The sequence below is a fragment of the Trachypithecus francoisi genome, unplaced genomic scaffold (genome assembly GCF_009764315.1).
Source record: "Trachypithecus francoisi isolate TF-2019V2 unplaced genomic scaffold, Tfra_2.0 Lachesis_group7, whole genome shotgun sequence".
NCBI lineage: Eukaryota > Metazoa > Chordata > Mammalia > Primates > Cercopithecidae > Trachypithecus > Trachypithecus francoisi.
The window spans coordinates 90009916-90032899 of NW_022681472.1; the positions used below are offsets into that span (position 1 = coordinate 90009916).

General features: G+C 44.2%; 1 long non-coding RNA gene across 1 annotated transcript in view; it reads left to right on the plus strand.

Annotated features, from left to right (window-relative positions):
* The first annotated feature begins 260 nt into the window (after positions 1-260).
* Positions 261-22984, plus strand: part of LOC117079381 — a 32499-nt gene continuing 9775 nt past the window's right edge. The window contains exon 1 of the long non-coding RNA XR_004435410.1: positions 261-1974. This is a non-coding gene — a long non-coding RNA (uncharacterized LOC117079381). The remainder of the gene's footprint in view (positions 1975-22984) is intronic.

Here is a 22984-nt window from a genome sequence, read left to right on the forward strand (position 1 = left end):
AAAAAGAACCTCTTTATTTGCTTTATATATATATATATCCCCATTAAATTTCATCTGCTTGGCTTTGGTCCAGTGTTCCACCCTGTCAGAATCATTTTCCATCTTGACACTGTCAGTTATTGGCTTTGCCATCCTTTCTGGCTTTATTTCATCTGCCTTTTAAACATTCACCAAGTTCTTGACAAAACCTGCAATTTAGGATGGCTCTATCAGTTATCAGGTAGGTGTATGTGCTGGAAAACTCTAAATCAATGCTCCTTAAATTTCAGTGGCCATAAGAATCACCTGGAGAGCTTGTTAAAGCAGATTTGTGGGCTCCTCACCTGAGATTCTGATTCGGTGGGTCTGGAGTGGGGACTTTGCATTTCCAATAAGCTCCCAAGTGATGCTGAATAGGGCTGCCAGAAATAATAGAGGCTCAGTCAAGTTAGTATAACAGATTTCTTTCCTCTTATGTTGACGTCTGCAGGCAGGTAGTCCAGCCTAGTACCAAGGTTTCAGAACCTAGGCTTTTCCCCTCTCCTTCCTGCCTTAAATGGCATTTGGTTTCCTACTCATGCTTCACAGTGTTTGCTTGAGCTACAGCCATCATGTCCACATTCAAACCAGTAAGAAAGAGGAAGGGGGAAAGGATGTCTTCCCTCTTTGTAAGGACATATCTCAGAAGTTGTATGTGACACTCTGCTTACATCTTCTTAGCCAAAACTTCCTCACAAATCACACTAGCTGCAAATAAATCTGGAAAATATAGATTTTATTTGCGGTGTCGTATGCCCAGCTAAAAATCAAGGTTTTATGACCAAGGCAGAAGAGAATGTGTTTCTGACATTACTGGTTTTTAATGTTACAACAAACCTTTCCCAACTCTCCAGCCAGAGGTTTGCAATCTAAAACCTGCAATGGGCTAGGAAGTTCCAATAAAATTCTGAATTTCAAATTCTGATCCCCCCTCCACAGGTAAGTATTATTTCTTTCATTTCTGTGTTCAGGAAATTGAATCTCAGAGAGCTTCAGTGACTTTCCCGAGATCTCTCGGTAACTAAATGCCCCAACCAAGATCTAAACTCAACCCTGCCAAAGCCCAGGCTTCTAATGCGTCATTGACATCACAGGAATCATACATTTGTTTGCAGGATGAGCCTTGAATCAACCAACTACTGTTGCATGCTATGCAACCACAAAACTCTGAGACCTAGACACTTATTTTACTACTATGTCTATGAATCAACTGGAGACCAGCTGCTCTAGGCTGGGCTGGACTGGACTTCTCCAAGCCACAGCTGGGTCTGGGTCTGCTCCATGGTTCTGCATCTTCTTCAGACTTGTGGGCCTACCAGGGTGGAGCCTTCTCATGCCAAAAGCAGAGAAGCACATCTCACTGCTGCTTGTAGTGCGGTCTGCTTCCATTCCCTTGACTGAAGGAAGTCACATGGCCAAGACAAAAGCTAGGCAGTACAGTCCTCCAGGAGGGAGTAAATATTTCTCAATATGTTCTTATCTACCTCAAGTCCCTATGTGGATGCATTGGAATGGAAAAAGCCCCAGACTGAGAATCAGAAGTCCCTAGTTCTAGTCCCAGACCTGCCATGAATGACTTGTGTGACCTTGGACAAATTACTAGCCCCTTCTGGGCCTCAGGTTTGTTCTAGAGATCTCTAAGGCATATGCAGACTTTAACTTAAGAAGCTATGGCATGAAAAAACAAATCATTGCCTCTCAAAATTCTAATCTCCTCTGAATGTAGCTTAGTCTTTATGCAAAAATAAACATACACTAGAGTCTTTTCAAAACCACTGGGCTAATAATGTTCATGATTCTGCTAATGACCAAACTGGAGAACAGTGCAGCTGGTCCTGCTGGTCACGAGCTGGTCACGAGAAGGCCCTAGAAAGAAATGAAGCCATCAAGAAGCTATTGATGCTGTGACCTTCTGTTCACAGGGCCTGAATGCAGGCTGCTCCTCTACTTAGACAGGTGAGATTTAATTTTGGTGATTTATGATAATGCCTCTAAGTGCACGGGTAATCATGTCATGGTTTATTTTGCAAAATTAATGAGGTCTGATTAATCTCTTGGTCCGCAGCAGATTCTGCTCTGAGAAATGGAGCGAGACTACCAGGCTTTTGTGCAAATTATGGCGGAAGGATTGAAGGCATGAGAATCATCTGAAATCCACACAATCTGACCTTTTTTAATCCCGTGGATCCTTTAGTTGGATTCGTTGCCATCATACTGGATGACTGCTGACCAGGGAGAGACCCTTCTATGAACACAGTGTGCAATACCACAATTGCAGCTAAAGTTAATCAAGCTAGTTCCATGCATCAGGTACTTCACATGGTCCTTTATCCCAAGGATTGAAAAAAGCCACGCTTTTGACTTGGATGGATAGCAGTTCAAATCCTAGTCCCACAATTTAGAAGCTATTTGATCTTGGATGCATAGTGCAGGCACTGTTGGTGTTCTTCTGTGCACATTCAACCCTGTGTCTTCTCTGTCCATATGCATCCTACAGCATGGACAGTTCAGCATGTCGCCTTTTCATATTTTGGTGGGAGAGAGAAATATGTAAGCAACAAATTATATTGGAAATAAAACCCATGAGTGACTCTAAGCTGCAGATGGAAAAACTCAGTTTATCCACAACACTGGAGTTAAATCCTTCTTACTAAGAATTGGAGGCCAGGCATGGTGGCTCATGCTTGTAACCCCACCCCTTTGGGAGGCTGAGGCAGATGGATCACTTGAGTTCAGGAGTTAGAGACCAGCCTGAGTAACACAGTGAAACCTCATCTCTACAAACACACACACACACACACACACACACACACACACACACAATTAGTCAGGCATGGTGGCATGTGCCTGTAGTCCCAGCTACTTGGGGGCTGAGGTGGGAGGATCACTTGAGCCCAGGAGGTCAAGGCTGCAGGGAGCTGTGATCTGGCCATTGCACTCTGGCCTGGGCAACAGAGTGAGATACTGTCTCAAAGAAAAAAAAAAAAAAGAATTGGAGGTGGTAAAGATTCACAGCCGAATTTAGGGCTTTTGTGTGTCGAAATACACAAACAAGGTGGGAGAGATTGTGCTGCAGCAAAAGGAGTGCTGTGATAGCCATCAGGAATCTGGATTTGAGTCTTGATTCTGCTAACTACAAAAGATGTGACTGGGGGCAGTTACAAAACTGAAATCTCGGTTTCCTCATCTGTAAAGCGGGAATGATAATGCCTGCCCTGCCTATTGCACAGACCTTCTTATGGAGATTCCAGAGACAAAAGCTGTCAATGATTAGTAACTCCATTTTACAGATGAAGAAACCGAAGACAAAAATGTAGGCGGTGGAACAGAGACATGGATCTCGTAGTTCTTCTCCTACCTCATCTTGTACCACTGTTTTTCCCACTCACTCTGCTCCAACCACACTGACTTTTTGTCCTTCCCTTGAATAAAACAAGCTCATTTTCACCTCAGGGCCTTTGCTGTTTCCTCTTTCTAGAATGTTCTTCCCCTATGTCTTCATGCACTTCGAGGAGGAATTGGCCTTCCTTTCTTGATATGCAGGAGTCAGCACAAACATTTCTTCCTCATAGAAGTTTTCCACAGACCCCCATTCAAGGTGATCTCTCTCCTAGGCTCCCTTTTGCATACCAACCTGTTATTTTTTTGCTCTATCACTTCCCGAGATGATGACATTTATGTATTGACTTATTAATCATCTCTCACTACTCTCTTTCCTGGAGAAGAAAGATCCTGAATATCTAATTTTCTGTTACATTGTCAGTGCCAAGAACAGGACTTGGTATATTGTGAGCAGACAGTAAATATTTTTTTGAATGAGCAAATTAGTATGTATAGACTTATTTTTAATGACTTTATAATATGTTGCATGGATGTACCATCATTCATTTAACCAGAGCTTTAGAGATGGATACTCAATTTTTCTTTTCTGCTTTTACTTATTTTTATTTTCAAATTATTTTACTACAGCAAACAAATGAGTATAATCTGTGTATACTTACTTGATTTTATCCATAGAGCATATTCTTTTTTTTTTTTTTTTGAGACGGAGTCTCGCTCTGTCACCCAGGCTGGAGTGCAGTGGCAGGATCTTGGCTCACTGCAAGCTCCGCCTCCCGGGTTCATGCCATTCTCCTGCCTCAGCCTCCCTAGTAGCTGGGATTACAGGCGCCCGCCACTTCGCCCAGCTAGTTTTTTTTTGTATTTTTTAGTAGAGATGGGGTTTCACCGTGTTAGCCAGGATGGTCTTGATCTTGTGACCTCGTGATCTGCCTGTCTCGGCCTCCCAAAGTGCTGGGATTACAGGCTTGAGCCACCGCGCCCGGCCCATAGAGCATATTCTTAGCAGTGGGATTGCTGGATCAAAGGGCAAGTGCATTTACAAATTGTGATACATATTGTCAACTTCCCCTATAAAATATTTTCATCAATTTATGCTCCCATCATCTGTGTATGGCACCACCAGCTTGGCATTCCCTCTAAGTCCCTGACAATAACACATTATTGCTGAGAAGCCTTTGCTGCCTTTCAACTTGCTCTCCAAGTGCATCATCTACTTTCCTCATTACCCAGTGAGAGGCTGTGTGTGCAGCAGCTCTGCCCTATTTCTCTGAGATCTAAGTGCTTTGGGTGGTTTTCTCCTCTCATTTAGGTTGCATTCTCTAGCCTGCTGTGGCAAAAGAAGGGACATTTAAAATACATGGTAGTGTCTGTAAAGATTAGATTATTGTTCAGTAAATATTCATTCTCTTCCCCCTACCCTGTGGCAGGAAAGTAGTTTCTGTACTCCCTAACTTTGGCCTTGGCCTCGTGATTAGTTTTGGCCGGTAGGATGTTTGCAGAGGTTATATGAGCAGAAGATTCAAATATGCTAGTATTGTTGGGCTTGCTCTCATGCCTTTGTTTTTTTGCCATGAGAATAACATGCCTTATTTATCTAAATCAGCTAGATCAGATGAACTCCAGCTGTCATGTAGATGTGTAAACGTCTTGTCATATGACATCAAGATTTTTGTTCTTATTTGTTACACAGCAAAAGCTGATACAAATTCCAAAATGAAACTAGGGCTTGCATTTTGCAGCACTTGACACTTTCTATGTTAAATATTAAATATTCCCTAGGGCAGTGGTAGCAGAGGAATATTTGAACCTATTGACATTCATCTTTGTGTAGGTTTAATTGAGTCCTGAAGAAAGTACAGGGCTAAATGAGTCCTAGGTGAGGACTCATAGCAGGAGGAAAGGTATAGAAGAAGGACTGTGCAAGGCCTGTCTTAGGACTAGTGAGCAGACTAAAATATAGGCTATATGTCAAAGAGTACTGTAGGAGCTAAGGTTTGAGTCAGGAAACAAAGAAATTGAAGAAGTTAGAGACAGCTTTTATTCTCAGGCTACAGGTTCCAGCAAAGAAATATAAACTGCAAGGGAACCCTGGATGCCAATTATATGTCAATTATACCACAAGTCATTGACATTCCGAGGTCAACTATGTAATGAAAACTGGTAAGAGCCTAAGAATAGGCTGGCTGTGCCAAATAGAACAGGCTGGCGGGCAGCTTTATTCATACTTGTATTGTTTCCATTTAGAACATCATTATTAATTAAGCTGTATTTAATGTAGTACCAGCCCACACTTTTGCTCCTTAAATATTGTATGACTATGGCCCTATCTTCACAGAAAACAGACATCAATTGCAGTACTCAAAAGTTATTCTGAACGTAGCCTCATATTTATCCACTTTTTGATAGCATATTGTTTTTTTTTAGACAGGGTCTTGCTCTGTCACCCAGGTTGGAGTGTAGTGGTGCAGTCATGGCTCACTGCAGCCTCCACTTCCCAGGCTCAAGCAATCCTCCCACCTCAGCCTCACAAGTAGCTGGGACTACAGGTATGTGCCACCATGCCTGACTAGTTAAAAAAAATTTTTTTTGTAGAGATGGGGTCTCACACGTTGCCCAGGCAGGTGTTGAACTCCTGGGCTCAAGCAATCGTCCCACCTCAGACTCCCAAAATTATGGGATTGCAGGTGTGAGTCATTGTGCCCAGTTGAATAAAATTTTAAACAATTATTTTGTGAGTAGTTTTTGGTATTTAATCCAATCAATTGTGATAATATTCATTCATCCATTTTTAAATATTTAGCATCATGAGAAGTCATATAGATGTGAGTCTGAATTCCAGGTTCATCATTTACTGGTTATGTGCCCTTGAGCAACTTATTTTACCTTGATAAGACTTTCTTCGTCTGGAAAAGAGGGTGAATAAAATGCACCCCATAAGGTTGCTGTAACGATTAAATTAGTCAATGCGTATGGAGCTGTGTTAGTCCATTTTCATGATGCTGATAAAGACATACCCCAGACTGGGTAATTTATAAAGAAAAAGAGGTTTAATGGACTCACAGTTCCTCGTGGCTGGGGAGGCCTCACAATCGTGGCAGAAGGTGAAAGGCACATCTTACAGGGTGGCAGACAAGAGAGAATGACAGCCAAGCTAAAGGGGAAACCCCTTATAAAAACATCGGATTTCGTGAGATTATTTACAAAAACAGTACGGGGTAAACCACACCCATGATTCTATTATCATCCACCGGGTTCCTCACACAACACATGAGAATTATGGAAGCTACAATTCAAGATGAGATTCAGGTGGGAACACATCAAAACCATATCAGGAGCACATAGCATTATCCCTGGCCTAAGATAGGCTCAGTGAATGCCATCTCCTGCCATGCAGTTAAACATTTATTGAGAAGCATGAAGGGCTATGAGTCAGGTACCACGCTGGGCACAGTGAAGGAAACAGAATGTTTGTCCTCAAAAATCTCGAAGGCCAGGGACAAACCAGCCAGGGTTGACTTACAAACATAAGAAGGGAAGTGAGGGATAAGGCCTCAGTGTAGCAGCCCCTGCCATTTTGTCTGCCTGTTGTAGAGGGACGTCCACAAGTAGTAGCCATGATTCAATCACACAACCACATGCTTGGATGCCAGGTTCTTAAAACCCCACCATCGTGACTGACCCAAAGCTGGGCACCTGACCCTAATGGGGTCTTCAATTCAGTCTTCTCTGGAATTTTGTATTTATTCCAGATGGCAAATGGACTTATTCCAGGCTGCAGATCACTCTTTTTTCTCGAATTTGATTTTTTGGTTAATAGGAGTGTCACATACACCTTGAAAGCAGTACCAGATCCTTTGCTGCCTGCCCTACCTCTGTTCCTCCTTGAGGGGAAATGTGCATTTATTGGTTGGAGCCTGAAGTACAGATTAGGCTACACTCACAAGTGCCACTGGGGGGTTCACTGTGTATTGAAGGGTAGAGACTTGTTCTCATGTCCCTCTTCTCAATTCCCTTTTGCAACCACAGCTGGTTGGGTAAACTGAGCTTTGCCTGAACCTCTGAGACAGAGGGTCTGAGACTCTTCTCCCCGCTCCCTTTCTCTCTCTCGTGTCCTCTTGCTGCAGTGGTGGAAATTGCCTACATCTGCACTGTCTGCTATGGAAGCCCCTAGTTGTGTGCGGCTTTTGAGTACTTGAAATGTGGCTAATGTGACTGAAGACTTGAATTTTCCACTGTATCTAATTCTAATTAATTTAAGCCTAAATCTAAATAACTTCATGTAGCTAATAGCTCCTGTATTGGACAGCACAGCTGTGCCAGACAGAAAAGACTGGCAGGCAACTTCATTCACAAATTTTATCGTTTCCATTTAGGGGAGCAGTATTAATTAAGCTGCTTCTAACAGTGCCAGCCCACATTTTTGCTCCTTAAATATGGAGGAGAGAGTGAGAAGAGTCAAAATTGGTTTTTTTTTTTTTTGGCTGGGGCCAGGGGCTGGGGTAGGAGAGGCTACACTTAGCCTCTGGTCTAATCTGTGTGTTTTAATTCATCTGTACTAGGGAAGATTGAATTCAGGTGCCAGTTGCTGGCTCAGCTAATAATGAAAAGGTTTTTTGTTTGTTTGTGTCCTATATGACCACTGTTTCTTGTAGATCTATCTTTTAGGACTTCCTTACTCAGGAAGGGTAATTGGTGGGGCAGGATTCAGGCATTCCCATGGGCTCCAGAAATACTACCATGGCTTAGATGATGTCACTCCCTCTCAAGTGCGGCTTTATCAGATTCAATGGGACAAGGCAGGCTGAGGAACAAACGTGTCCCAGGAGTGCTGGCCCAGCTTGGGACTTTGAATTCCAGGTGCACCACCTCTTGATTGCAAGTCCTTGGACAAGTTACTTTACCTTGATAGGACTCAGTCATGTATGTATTATAGGTTGAGGGGCGGGGTGTCTTTTGTCTTTGCGCCAAAGGGATCTCCAGGTGAGATGACTCCAATTTGTCCAAGGGCCGTCCTCTGGAGAAGGCTGCAGGTGGGGGTGTCAGCATTATTAGCTACAACCGTCTCCCAATTTCTAGATCCCTGCCCTTATTTCTTTCATCCATTTCTGCCAATCTTGACTTCAAAAATTTCCCCAGATATGAGTTCTTATGCTTTCCCCAGTATCAGTTACCTTCTATGATACCAATTCTTTGATTTAAAAAGTGATTAACACTCCCTAAAATTGTGGTTTGAGTCTCCCTCCTAGACGTGAGCTCCTTAAGGGCAGGAATCTTGTTTCTTATCTTCACGTCTGTATTGCAGTATGGAGAAATGTGCAATGAGGCTCCATCATGAACCTGGTTTTCCTGGATCCTGATGTAGTCTGTACTCAGCTGGGGGCGCTCAGGACCCGTTTGGAATTAAGCAGACCCAACAGCCAGTCATGGCTCTGCTGCTAACTAGCTGAGACTGAGTAGATGAGTGTGGCTCCAAGTCTGTTTTCTTACCTGTGGAATGCAGATAGATGACAGCTACCCAACAGCGGGGTCATAAGAAAGGAATGTTATCAGGTATGTACAGTACTTAGTAAGGTGCCTGGCACACGGCAGACACTTAATAAGTGGAGTTATAACCATAATTAAACATTTATCACAGCTTGCTTTTGTTAGAAATGAGTACTAACCTGTTGTCCCTCATTTGACTGTTAGCTCGTCGAAAACAGTAACTTTGTTTTTTTCATTTTGGTATCCTTGTTTATCCTTTCCATCCCCCAAGCACTCAGCAAAGAGCTTGGGACATGGAGGGGATTCGTAAATACTTACTAGGTTGAAGTCTTAACACATGACAGTTCCTACAATAGGTGGAAAATGGAGTGGAAATAGAGTGAGACAGTTCAGGGAGGATGATGTAAAAAGACCCCGTGACAGTAGCATCTCCTTAGAAAAATACAGGAATGAACTTATCTATATACTGCATTCCTCAAAAGGAATTTTTGTAAATATACTTAAATGCCTTACATTCCCTAAAGGGGACTATTTCAAACAGACACAAATACTTGACTGTATCTTCTAAAGGACCTGTTTACTTAATTCGAGAGATGAAGAGAGAGGCAGGTGGCTGAGATTTTTGAAGGCAGGGCTGCCAAGAATTCCATTCTGCGGCTGATGAAATGCAGCACTTTCTTTGAAGGATGGTTCTTACTTTCTTTTACACAAGAGAGGAAGTTATTTCCAGGGCAGGTATTGTGTCCTTTGCAATTTTGCACCCCCACACCTAGCTCAGTGTTCAAGTGGTATAAGATATTTTGTGTTGGTAAGGTACTTGTTTAATTTTAATTAATGAGTATTGGATCCGTTGGATTGCGTTTCTTCATCTTTGTTTTCATAGCCTAAGAAAGGGTTCCTACCCTAACTGTACATGCGAGTCCTCCAGGGAGGTTTTAAGAAGACTACTGCTCCAATCTGCTCTGCAGATGTTCTGGCTTACCTGATCTAGGGGAGAACCTGAGCGGGTGTTGATCAGTAGCACCCCAGTGATTCCTCTGTGTGGTCCGATGTTGGGATCCACTGGTGAGGATGAAAGTCAGTAGAACTGGATTCCGGTCCATGTCACCCACTTGTTATGTGACCTGGGGCAATGACTGTCTCTTTGGGTCTAGGCCTTTTCATCTGTAAAATGAGAGCATTGGATTAGAACAGGCAGTTTTAATTTTTCTAGTACAGAAGCCCATTCAGAATGGGTTTTCCTTCTCTCCAGGAAAATAAGCATACTTATGCAAAATTTCCATGTATATCAAGGAATTGATGAAATTTCCTGTATTAGTTAGGATTCTTTTCTTCACGAGTGTCAGAGACCCAGGTCAAATTGGCACCTACCAAAAAGCAATGTAATAGTTCATGGTCCTCATAAATCCTGGAGTAGAAGTGGTCTAGGCATGCTGGAACCAGGAGCTCAAAGATGCCAGGAGGAACTTAGCTCCATATCTTGCCTCTGCTCTCTGAATTTTTGGCTTTCTTTTTAGGAAGAGTCTCTCCCAGTGATGGCAAAGATGTCCGTCAGCAGCACAGGCTGGTATTTTACCCACCTAGCAACCCCAATTGAAAGAGCACAACCTTTTTTTATGGTCCTGGTAAATATCTGGCCCAGCCCTGACATAACCTCTGTGGGTAGGGGGTTGGATGCTCGGCTGGCCCCATGCTTGTCACTATTACTTGGAGTGGATAGGCTCCACTTCATCTTGGTGGAGGGCAGAATGGGGGTGGTTTCCCAAAAGGAAATTAGGCCGTTGTTACCGTAAGACAGAGCAATAAATACTGGGAAGGCAAGGATACAGATAACATCTTACTTTGGAAGGCTGCACATCTGTGGAACCCAGAGAGGTGCATGGCCACAGGTTGAAAACACCTGCACCCTGAGCTCTGAAGTCACTCTTAGTAACGTATGATGATAGATAAGCGTGGTGTTCTTATCTTATTTCTGAAAGCTTTTGGAGATATATATGAGATATATATATATAATATATAAAATTCATATATAAGAAGGGCTATTGATTTTCCTTCCATGTTTAATTTTCTATTCCACTCACTTCTGGAGTGCCAGTTATGTGCTAGATCTGTTAACCCCATTTGTTTTGATGGCAGTAATGAAGCTTGCAGGCAGCTGGAAATTTGCAAAAACCCCACAGTGAGGAAGTATAAGAGCTAGAATTCAAATATAGGCCTCCCAATCCACACACAATGCTGCTTCCAAGAAAATACTGCCTGGTGTCCCGTCCTGTTTTTTTCTGTTTTGAGGGATTCACCCCATAGACTGCTGTTTAGCTTGAATGAATGGTTCCTCCTTGATCGTTTAGGTGAAAGTGCTTTCCTAGCGTCAAGGCCTTGTAACCCATCGTCTGACGAAACAGGGTAGTTTTGTCTGTTTAAAGTTGATCTTTTTATTTTAAGAAAATAATACACCCAGTGCTTTCTGCCTACCTCTGGGGACTATACTTATCTAGATTGTATTAGCCCCTGTTGTCTAGTACGTGAACCCGAGAGACATGCCTGCAACCAATGAGTGTGGCAATTATTCCTGTGTCCAGAAAACCATAGGTGATTAGTGGAAGAGGGGTTGTTAGGTTTGGTGCCCTGGAGCACCTCAGGTTTTTTGAAATGCTAAGACCAGAATACATAACTTGTCATTTTAAAGAGAGTATAATTTTAAAAGCAGTGGTCCAGCCCAAAGAAAATGGACGTGATTTTTGTCTGAACTCTCAAATAATTTAGCTTTTTAATCTAGGATCTCTAATAGTGATCTAATGAAAAAAGATTCACTGCTTAAGTTACCAAAAATGTGTTGCTCAACTTCCACAGATATCTGGAGAATGAGTCTAAAGGAAGAACAAAACATCCCGCCTTATTATGTGCAGAAATATTGTTGAAGAAAAGGAATAAAATGAATGATCTAGAAAAAAGGCATTAACTATTAAAGTCCATGGTAAAGGACATGGACACAAAATAGAGCTGACTTCTCTAAATAGGTTCTCTAGGCCCATGTCGTAATTCTAATACTTCTTTGCTTTTGAACTTTTCAGGATATTTGGGCACTTATTATCACATGCAAATTCTCTAACAACTCACCCACATTCTCTCTAAGCAGGGACACAGGTTCAAGTCCTAGCTCTTGCACTTAGTAGGTTGAGTCAATGAACCACTATTAACATCTTGTGATATCTCCTTCTAGCCTTTGTCTTTAGCATTGTCAACCATTGAGATACTAGTGCATGATTTTGTATGCTGACTTTGTCACCAAATATAAGCTGTTTATTTTCATATTGTTGAAAGCTCTGTTTTATATGTCATTTTAGATAGCTGCATATTATACCTTTGCATGGATACACAATGATTCTCATGTTTCTTTCTCTGCCATCAGAAGAAGTTCAACTAGGGAGTGACATGATGAGATTTGCGCTGGAAGCTTCTTGGAGGGTGACTGGAAAGAGTGTGGGTTCAGAGGGGCCAGGGCTACTGAGAATTCTTTTCATTAAATGATTATTACAGGAAAGTCTGAGCAGTGTCACTGAGGAAGGCCCTAAAGTCTATCAGTACAACTTTCTTGATTTATGATTGAAGAAGTGGAGATTCAGATGGATAAAATGACCTCACCAAGGTCTCCCAGCCTCACCTGGGGGATGTCTAACTCTCTGTCCACGGGGCTGTTTCTATTCAAGTTCAACATCTACCACAGCCGTATCAGAACTGAACATGGGCTAAACACATTCCCAGGGGGCTGTTTCAGTAAGAAGTAGATGGAGATCTAGTCTTGAAATGCATTTAGCTGTTCTTTTTTTTTTTTTTTAAACAAATTGTCGGTGTTATTAGTGATTACTGGCTGCTGGCTTCAAACGATTCCTTGCCTATTCAAACATAGCAAATTAAGGAGAACAAATGATGTAAGTAAATTTGTTTAAAAAAAAAAGCCATTGAAATGTCCCCCAAAGAGAGGAAGCTATTATTATCCCAGACTTATTAATGGGAAGATGTGAATAGGCTAGGCAACTTCTCCAAAGTAATCAGCCAGAATTAGAAGTCAAAATTCCTGATGTCGACCAAGGGGCAAGAGTTCTGCTGGCAGTTTGGCTTTGCCCGCTATAGGGAGGGCCAAGTCAAACAGGATACAATTAAGGATAGAATTCCCATGCCTTCTCCTGCTCTGTGACCCCCTGACCAAGCAGCTCTTGCCAAGTTTCTTTGCTGCTGTATAAACCTTCTGACTCTCATGCTGTCAGCAAGATTAAGTAGAAACAATTGGGCGGGGCTGAGTCTTCCACTGCCTCCTAGCCGTGCCCCACCCAGCAGTGGCTTCACCTCTTGGATCACAAATGTTCCATCTGGAACTGGAGATGACACCTAATTGCCTTCCCAGCTCCATAATCCAAGATGTAAAGTGAAGGCCGGCATAGGGGCTCATGCCTGTAATTTCAGCACTTTGAGAGGCCAAGATCATTTGAGCCCAAGAATTTGGCACCAGCCTGGGTAACATAGGGAGACCCGCCTCTACAGAAAAAAAAAAAAAAAAAAAAAAAATTTTCTGGGCATGGTGGCTCATGCCTATAATCCCAGTACTTTGAGAGGCTGAGGTGGGCAGATCACTTGAGGTCTGGAGTTCAAGACCAGCCTGGCCAACATGATGAAACCCTATCTCTACTAAAAATATAAAAATCAGCCAGGTGTGGTGGTGCATGCCTGTAATCCCAGATACTCGGGAGGCTGAGGCAGGAGAATTGCTTGAACCCAGGACACTGAGGTTGCAGTGAGCCGAGATCACACCACTGCCCTCCAGTCTGGGTGACAGAGCAATACTCTGTGTTAAAACAAACAAACACACACAAAAATCTGGGGGTGGGGGTGTGGTGGCATGCCCCTGTAGTTTCAGCTACTTGGGAGGCTGGGGTGGGAGGATCTCTTGAGCCTAGACGTTCGAGGCTGCAGTGAGCTGTGATCATGCCACTGCACTCTAGCCTGGGTGACAGAGTGAGACCTGGTCTTCAAAACAAACAAACAAACAAACAAAAACCCACAAAAAAACCAAAAACATACAAAAATAAGATGTAAAGTGAGAGGTATGCTTTCAAAAGGCATTTGCTAGGACTTTCTTAGTGGCAGGTAATAGAATGTCAATTCATAAGAGATTAGGCAAAAGAGAAATTCATAGCAGTTTAGTGCCCACCTTTCCCTGCAAAACATAGGATAATAATAATAATCCCTGCTTATAAACTGCATTAGATGGGGACCCAAGTCTTGAGTGATTTGTCTCATTAAATCCTTGCAAACTCTGAGATGCCTAGATTTTTTTGTTTGTTTGTTTGTTTGTTTTTTAGAGATAGGGTCTCACTCTGTTGTCCAGGGTAGAGTATAGTGGTGTGACCATAGCTCACGGAAGCCTGTAACTCCCGGGCTCAATGGATCCTCCTGCCTCAGTCTCTCAAGTACCTGGGACTTCAGATATGCAACACCACATTCAGCTAATGTATTTTGTATTAAAATTTTCTTTTTAGAGACAGGATCTTTCTATGTTGCCCAGGCTAATCTCAAACTCCTGGGCTCAAGCAATCCTTCTGCTTTAACCTCCCAGATTACTGGGGTTACAGTTATGAGCCACTGAGCCCAGCAACTGAGGTGCCTAGTTTTATCAACCCTGTCTTATACAGGGACAAACCAGCGCCTGGGGACCAGAAAGCTGTCAGGCACAACCCAAAAGCCAGTCTCTCTATGTGTCAGGCTCCAAGCTGCCACTCTCTCTGCCTTCTGCATCTGAGGAAGGACAGACACAGGCATTTGTAAGAACCTTACATCCTGGCATTGTGACAATTCTTTAGAGGAGGTATGATTATCTCCAATTGACAGACAAGAAAAGTGAGGCTGCCTCTACAAGAAGAAAGTATTTGTTTTATATTTAAAAGAGCATATGGATTATGTCTTTTTCTGGGTTTTGGGATCGAACCCAGTCAGGCTGCAAGGGTGTCTATGACTGAGAGGACAGCAGCTTGACCCTGGAGGGCTTGTGCTGAAGTTGGGCAAGCTGAGGATGGTAGCTCCCCAAGACTTGCAGGTATCTGTACGCATAAATGAGTGAATTAAAATTTACTGGTACCTTTGTTGGTCAGACCCTGTGCTGGCCAAAGTCACATTTGCCATCTCATTTAAGGTTCACAGCAACTGTGGAGTAGTAGTATTTCCATTCTACAGATGAGAAAATTGAGGCTCAAAGAGGTGATATGTCCTGGATCATTGAGCTAGCAAATGGCCAAGATAGAATTTAGACCCACGAATATCACATTCTGGATTTGGGGCTCATTCTGTTTTTCCTCAATGGTTTTATTTGGAATGAACACCAAAACTTTCTAGGTCCTTGGCCTAGAGGAGCAAAACAAACTACAGAAACACTTTATGTCTCACAGAATTACAGAATACCAGAGCTAGAAGGGCTGTTCAAGACTAGGAAATTTTGTATTCCTTGAATTTTGTGGAGTTTCAATGCTTTGACACTTAGAAAAAATCCACATAGCACAGATACACAAAATCTTGCTTACAGGTCTTGGGGGTGGGGGGAAGAATCACCCTTTGCTTCATTTTCCTGTCCTTCATATCCAACATGATTTAACATGATGAAAAGAAGTGGTAAAAAGAAGCTCACTAGACTATGAGCTTCTATACTATTACTTGTCAGGATTCTCCAGAGGAACAGAACCAATTGAATGTGTGTGTGCAGATTTATATTCAGGAATTGGCTCATGCAGTTCTTGGCGATGGCATGTCTGAAATCTGTAGGACAGGCCAGCAGGAGAGAAACTTAGGGAAGAGATGATTTTGTTGCTGGAGTCCAAAGACAGCGTAAAGGCAGAATTTTCTCTTCCTCAGGGACCTCAGTCTTTTTCTCTTAAGGCTGTCAACTGATTGGATGAGACCCACCCAAATTGTAAAGGATAAACTGCTTTTGTCAAAGTCTACTGATTGGAATGTTAATCTTATCTAAAGAATACCCTCACGGTGACACCTAAACCAATATTTGACCAAACATCTGGGTGGCATGGTGTAGCCAAGTTGACACATAACAATTAACTATCACAGCTGTGCAAAGCAGAGCCTGGGTCTGATTCACTCTGTGTCTCCAGGGCTGAGTGCAGTTCTTGGCAGAGAGTGGCTGCTCCTGACCCGTTGGCAAATAAATGAGTCAAATTCTAAAGCTCCCAGAATGACCTTGGAGGAAGCATGGTGGAAGGCAAAGAAGGCTATGCTCGGCCCAGAAGATTAGGTGTGGTTCCAAGAAGCAATTGGGAAGCAAAGGGTTGTGGGCTAGAGAGGTGACATTCAGGGACTTTGGCAGAGGTGTGGACTTCCAGTGACCCTGCAGGTGTGTCTCAGCGGAGCAACCCTGGTGGGGGCTCTGCGCCTGCTGAGATGCTGCAGAGCAACGGCTGGAGTGGAAAGTGGCCTGGCCTGGCAGCGGGAGCTCCAGTCCCTGTGCTGTCTCTGGTGATCATGCGCTGTGGGCCTGGCAGATTGTCTCACCTCTCTGGACTCAGGTGCTGCGTCTATGGAAGGGTCACGAACTGGCCATCTTCAGGCAGGATGTGACCAACAATCAGGTATGTTTGACCCAGGCAACATTTACAAAATGGTTTAAATAATTGCCAATATTAAAACATTGGCGGATTTTGGCCGGGCGTGGTGGCTCATGCCTGTAATCCCAGCACTTTGGGAGGCTGAAGTGTGTGAATCAGTTGAGTTCACAAGTTCGAGACTAGCCTGGGCAAAATGGTCTCTACAAAAAATACACAAATTAGCTGGCCGTGGTAGTGCACAGGTGTAGTCCCAGCTACTTGGGAGGCTGAGGTGAAAGGATAATTAGAGCCTGGGAGGCAGATGTTGCAGTGAGCTGAGATCTTGCCACTGCACACCAGCCTGGGTGACAGAGCCAGACCCTGTCTCCAAAAAACAAAACAAAACAAAAAAATTATATAAAACAATTGGCAGATTTCACACACAAAAAATGAGGATTTATGATTTCCCCGAAAATTCCCCTGAAGTCAGGCCAACAACTCTAGGCCTGGCTTTATCTGGTAGCCACCAGGCAGACAGAGGAGCCACTATGTCCTTAGCTGGGGAAAGTCCTTGTGCTGTCCACCACGAGGCTCCCATGGCTCCGTGTGGTCTCCCTGAGGCTGAGGTTGCAGTTAGCTGCCAGTCATCACTGAACTTGTATGGTGGTTTTTCACTCTTCTATGTAACCCCGCCAGGCCCTGGAGACCTTGGAGTTTCTAGACCTTGTTCTAGATGCTCTTCAAGGTCTCTAGATCTCTTTACACGAATATCAGTATGTTACTCCAACTGGGCCCTAACACGTGTCAGGCATAATCCTAGGCCGTTTATGTGCATCACAGAGGCAAAACATTCAAAGATTCTTAATTAAAATGCTGGACAGGCTTGGTATGGAGCAATCACAGGGTGGGGCTGGCACAGAGTGGGACGGAGCAGTGAGAGGAACAACACTGTCTGGCTAATTGCATGACTTGCAGTCTGAACAGCACTCAAATGATGTTTTCTCATGGTCCAGCTGCCCTGAGAGTTCTTGCATAACATGCCTTCTAAATATATATCTCTATACCTTTAAGAGTTTGAGAACATTTCATTTATTTCCCTAAGTCCTTCGAATGCCTGGGCTGGACATTTGCACAGCCACAGCCATTCCTTCATATGAGAGTGCCCAGGCCGTGTAGCCTTATGACCCCCTCTAGTTGATCTTTTGAGGCCGACTCTTGCTCAAGAATCTGTGGCTCTACAGTAAGAAGTAAACCTCCAAATTGTATTTTCTATGACTCTTTTGGTGGCAAGAAATCTAGTTTGAAATAGATCAGATGCAAGGGAAATTTTGTAGGTGAAGTTTCACCCATACCTGACTTTAAGCAGTTTTTGGGACAGTAGATGACAAGAAGACGTAATCCTAGGACTCAAGAAGCCTGTGCTCTTTCCCATGGGCAAAGGGAGCCTATAAGAGAAAAACATTACATTTGATTTTGGCATAGAAAGAATATGGGATTTGGGGCCAGGAAGCCCTGGCGTTGCCATATACTAGCTTAGCAAACAGTGCAGTCTCTACAATGGGACATTGATACTCCTTTCCTTGCTTGTTGATTTTGAGAATGGGCACGATGTGTGTAAAGTGTCTACCACATTGTCATCTGTCACACACTAAGAGCTTAACAAGTGACAGCTGTGGTTGTTCTTATTACCATAGCTAGTAGGTGGTCTTGGAGTTGTGGGGACCCCTGTGGTCTAATAGGTCTGGGTGGTTTCAGAAAGGAGCTGGGCTCTTGCTGGGGCTTGGAGGATGGGTGGGATGTGGCTGGGTTGTTAGCATTGCAGGTGAGGGAACAGCGTGTGCATGGGTGGAGGCAGAGGTGAGCACGGCATGTTCAGGGCACAGGTCAGACTGGCCTGGCTAGATAAGAGGGTTCACGTGGAGGCAAAGGGTTAGAACAATGCCTGGTTTTTGTGATAGCTGGTTAGAATTGCCCCGTGCTCCTCTCTGAAATATCTGTCCCCTTTGCCAAGTGGAAATTGGCATTCCTTGCTCTGGCCAGATACTCTTTTCTCCCCTGTCTGCCTACCTGTAGGCATAGGCAGTGGAGCCAATGAATTGTCCTTATTCTTTGCCAAGTTTCCAGTTAAGAGATTACATACCTGGCATTTCTATGGAGCCGGCCTAGGAGTGTGTCCTGAGTGAGAGTCAACCAGGCCCAAGGAGTCCCCCAGCTTGCAGTGTCCAGGGACAGTGGAGCAGACCAGGCTGGGGATCCTTTGACTTGGGGTGGCTGCTTCCCAGGTTTCTCTACCCCTTTCTGTGTGAACAAAAGAACTGGAAATTCAGAGAGGGAACTCTTCACCCTGGTACACAGGATATTTTACTGGGAAGAGCCCAGAGAAGACATCCAGTGCTTAGTCCAACTTCACATCTGACTTTGCAGAAAACACTGCAGAGCTTTCTGAATAGGTGGTTGCAGCTTCTACTTGCAGACCCCCAGTGCAGGTGCTCACTCCCTCCACAACAGCCCTTGCTTCTGTTGACGGCTTTAGCAGTTTGCAAACTTGTCCTTATATTGAATTATGTACCAATACTCCTTGTGTTTTCTTGTACTGCTTTTTGTTTTATTTATGTTTATGTCTGGTTATAAGATAGATAACATTATCTTAATAGCACTTCACAGAGAGCGCCTAAACTCTAGGAGGGGAGATGTGTAAATAAGAAATGCAGGCCAGGCATGGTGCTCACACCTATAATCCCAGCACTTTGGGAGGCCAAGGTGGGAGGATTGCTTGAGCCCAGGAGTCTAAAACCAGCCTGGGCAAACACAGTGAGTCCCCATCTTTACAAAAAATACAAAAATTAGCCAGGCCTGGTGGCATGCACCTGTGGTCCCAGCTACTTGGGAGGCTGAGGAAGGAGGATTATGTGTGCCCAGGAGGTCAAGGCTGCAGTGAGCCATAATTGTGCCACTGCACTCCAGCCTGAGCAGCAGAGCAAGACCCTGTCTGAAATAAAAAAAAGAAATGTGATAGAGAGGTTGAGAGGGGAAGGGAGTAGGGAAAATTCTGGCTGACGGTATAGGCAAGACTTTCTCAGGTTCCACACTGGGCACTCATCGTCAGGGGGCTCGTGGAGGCATGGCCAATAAGGAGAAGACCACTCAAGTTGTGGGAAAGGAGAGCAGGCTTGCTGGGGATAACTCTTCCTAGGTGCCCTTCCCCACTGACCATGGCAACCATCTTGTTTGTTTTCATTCCCTGGAGCTAAAGAACAGGTGTGGTCTCTGTCATACAGGAGAGCTCTTTGACATTTCCTTCCTTGGGGTGAGTAAGACATAGTCCCTGGCCACAAGGAGATCATAGTCTAGAGTAGAAGAGAGATCTAAGAGGAAAAGTATACGAAGATACTCTGTCCTGGGATGGGGTGTATGTAACAGCCAAGAGAAGGAAGACGAAGGCCCTAATCCACTCTGAGGCATGGATCTGTCCACCCTCTCTTCTCCACCTCTAGTCTTCTCCTGTACTTTGCTGATAGCATCAGGGGTCATTTTTATCTTTTCCATTTCTAGCACTCTCTGATAGTAACATTTTACTGAATACTTAGTGCATGCTGGGTCCTGCGCTAAGTGATTTTCTTAGATTATTTCACTTAACAACCCACCAGGAAAAGATTGCTCTTCTCCTTCCTTCATGACTGAAGACACTGAGGACAGAGAGGTAGACTAAACTGCTCCAGGTCACACAGCAAGAAGGGGCAGAGTTGGAATGTGAATTACAGCCACCTAACCACACAGCTTCCATTCCTTCCCCCTATACCAGTCTGAATACCTGATAGATAATACCACAACAGGTTTCTCCCAACAAATTAGGGTTGGCTGGGGAAGAGTTATTGAGAAGGAGAATAAATGGGTGGATGAAAATTGTGAAAAGCCTTCCATTTCATGGATTCCATTTGGATTCAATCTATAGGCATTAGGGAAGCCTATAGAGAGCAGTTATGTCAGATTTGCATTTAAGGACTATGTCTCTGGAGGTGTTGTGAGGGAATTGATTGCACAGAGGAAAAGTAGAGGCAGCAGGCACGGTGGCTCATGCCTGTAATTCCCAGCACTTTGGGAGGCCAAGGTGGGCAGATCACTTGAGTCCAGGAGTTTGAGACCAGCCTGGCCAACATGGCAAAACCCTGTCTCTACAAAAAATACAAAAATTAGCTGGGCATGGTGGCACACACCTGTAATCCCAGCTACTCGGGAGGCTGAGGCATGAGAATCGCTCGAATCTGGCAAGTGGAGGTTGCAGTGAGCCAAGATCACACCACTGCACTCCAGCTTACGGGACAGAGTGAGACTCTGTCTCAAGAAAAGAAAAAGAAAGGAAAAGAAAAAAGAAAGTAGAGGCAAAGAGACTGCTGGGAGGCTGTTTGGCTTTCCAGGTAAGAGTAAAGGTGCAGGGAACACCATTTGGCACTGACTGGGTACCAGGCATGGCGCTACACACTTTGCCTAATAAATAATTACATTTGATCTTTACAACAATTTTGTGAGGTGCAAATTGCAGCAGTGTTTCTCAACTCTGGCTGCCCCTGTAATTACCTGGTGAGCTGTAAAACAGTGATTCTCCAAGTGTGGTCCCTGGACTAGCAGCATCAGCATCCCTGGGGACTTGTTTACAACGCAAATTCTCGAGTCCCACCCCAGACCTACTGAATCAGAAACCGTAAGGGCGGGACTCAGCAATTTTCCGTTTGAACCAACCCTTCAGGTGACTCTACGTGAACTCGTGTGTAAGAACCACTGGACTGCAGGTTGGGGGTCTTCCCTAACCTGGAGATTAGGTCTCGTTGTTCCTCCCACATTCCCAAAGCGAGTGGCTGGTCTGAAGTTGTGAAGGCAGCGACATTGTTCCAGAGACACAGAGAGAGCTGCTGGATGGAATGCTTCAATCAGGAATTTATTAAGTGCCATGTGTGTACTCAGTGCCTTGCTACATGCTCTCAGGAATTCGAAAGTTAGGTCTCAGAGCCCACCTTCAAGCAGTAGAAAGTATGTTACTTATTCATCCATTCATTCTGTAAGTATTTCTTGAGCTCCTATCATGGGTCAGGCATAGTACTGGATGTGGTGAACAAGATACACGGTGAATTGTGAACAAGACAGATAAGATTGCCACTCTCAGTGTCTTTTTTTTAAAAATTTTTAAATTTTTATTTCTATTTTTTTTTTAGACAGAGTTTCACCCTTGTTGCCCAGGCTGGAGTGCAATGGAACAATCTCGGCTCACCGCAACTTCTGCCTCTCAGGCTCAAGCAATTCTCCTGCCTCAGCCTCCTGAGTAGCTGGGATTACAGGGGCCCACCACTAAACCCGGCTAATTTTGTCTTTTAATAGAGATGGGATTTCTCCATGTTGGTCAGGCTGGTCTTGAAATCCTGACCTCAGGTGATCTGCCTGCCTCAGTCTCCCAAAGTGCTGGGATTAAAGGCATGAGCCACCATGCCTGGCTCACTCTCAGTGTCTTAATCCTACGTTGGAAAAATCGAAGATGAACAAGTGAACAACTACATAAATGTAAAATGGTGATATTTACTATGAAGGAGAGGAAGCAAGGTCAAATGTCAGAGTAGGAGAGAGGTGGAGGGCAGGGGTGGGAGTGTCTCAGAGAAAGGGTGATTTGAACTGAGACCTGAATTACAAGAGAGGCTTGCAAAGATCTGACACAGGGCATTCCAGACAGAAAGAAGAAGGTTTGTGCAAAAGCGCTGAGGTGGGTGGGAGCTCCGTGAGTGTGAGGAAGAAGAAGGAGATCCACGTGGCTGGATTTTGTGGGGGGCAGAGTCAGAAGCTAACGTGGACGAGCACAACAGGTGGGCACCAGTGGTCCAGGTGAGGACTTCAGAGGTCAGCCCCTGAGAAAGTCTGGCGGGTCCACACAAGACTCGGAGATTATCCTCAGGCTGGCCAGACCCCTTCCTGTGATCCCCACACTTGGAAATCATGGGATCTGTCTTTGGTTCCTGAGATCCAAGGAACCTGTGGACTCTTCCAATCCAAGCTCAGTCTCCAGGAAACCCATTAGTGTGCATTTCTTTTTCTCATTCTCTTTCTCTTTTAAAGAAAAATAAACCCGGGAAAGGCTCCCTTCCAGAGGGGGAACCTGGAAGCCTGTTGAAGTTCGTATAAGGGTCACACTCTCAGAAGCTCTGGTGTTAGATATTAATCGTCTAGTGCTTAAGTCCAGTGTTCCAATTTTACAGATAAAATTGTGGCCCATAGAGCAGGGGCTTGCCACTGTAACCAGGAGATTGCTGACTGTGAGTTTAAATTTTTTTAGGGATAGAATCTCACCATGTTGCCCAGGCAGGAGTGCAGTGGCTATTCACAGGTGCACTCATAGTGCATTGTATCCCTGATCTCCTGGGCTCTTTGGCCATGTTTCAGAGTTTCCTCAAGTTGCAAGTGGTGGAGCCTGAATGACTTCAGGTTCTTTGACTCCAAGGGCACTGCCTGTCCTTCCAAAGCCTGACTGCTTGTCCTAATTACAAGGGAAAAATGCAGGATTCCCACCTTGACTTGCAAAA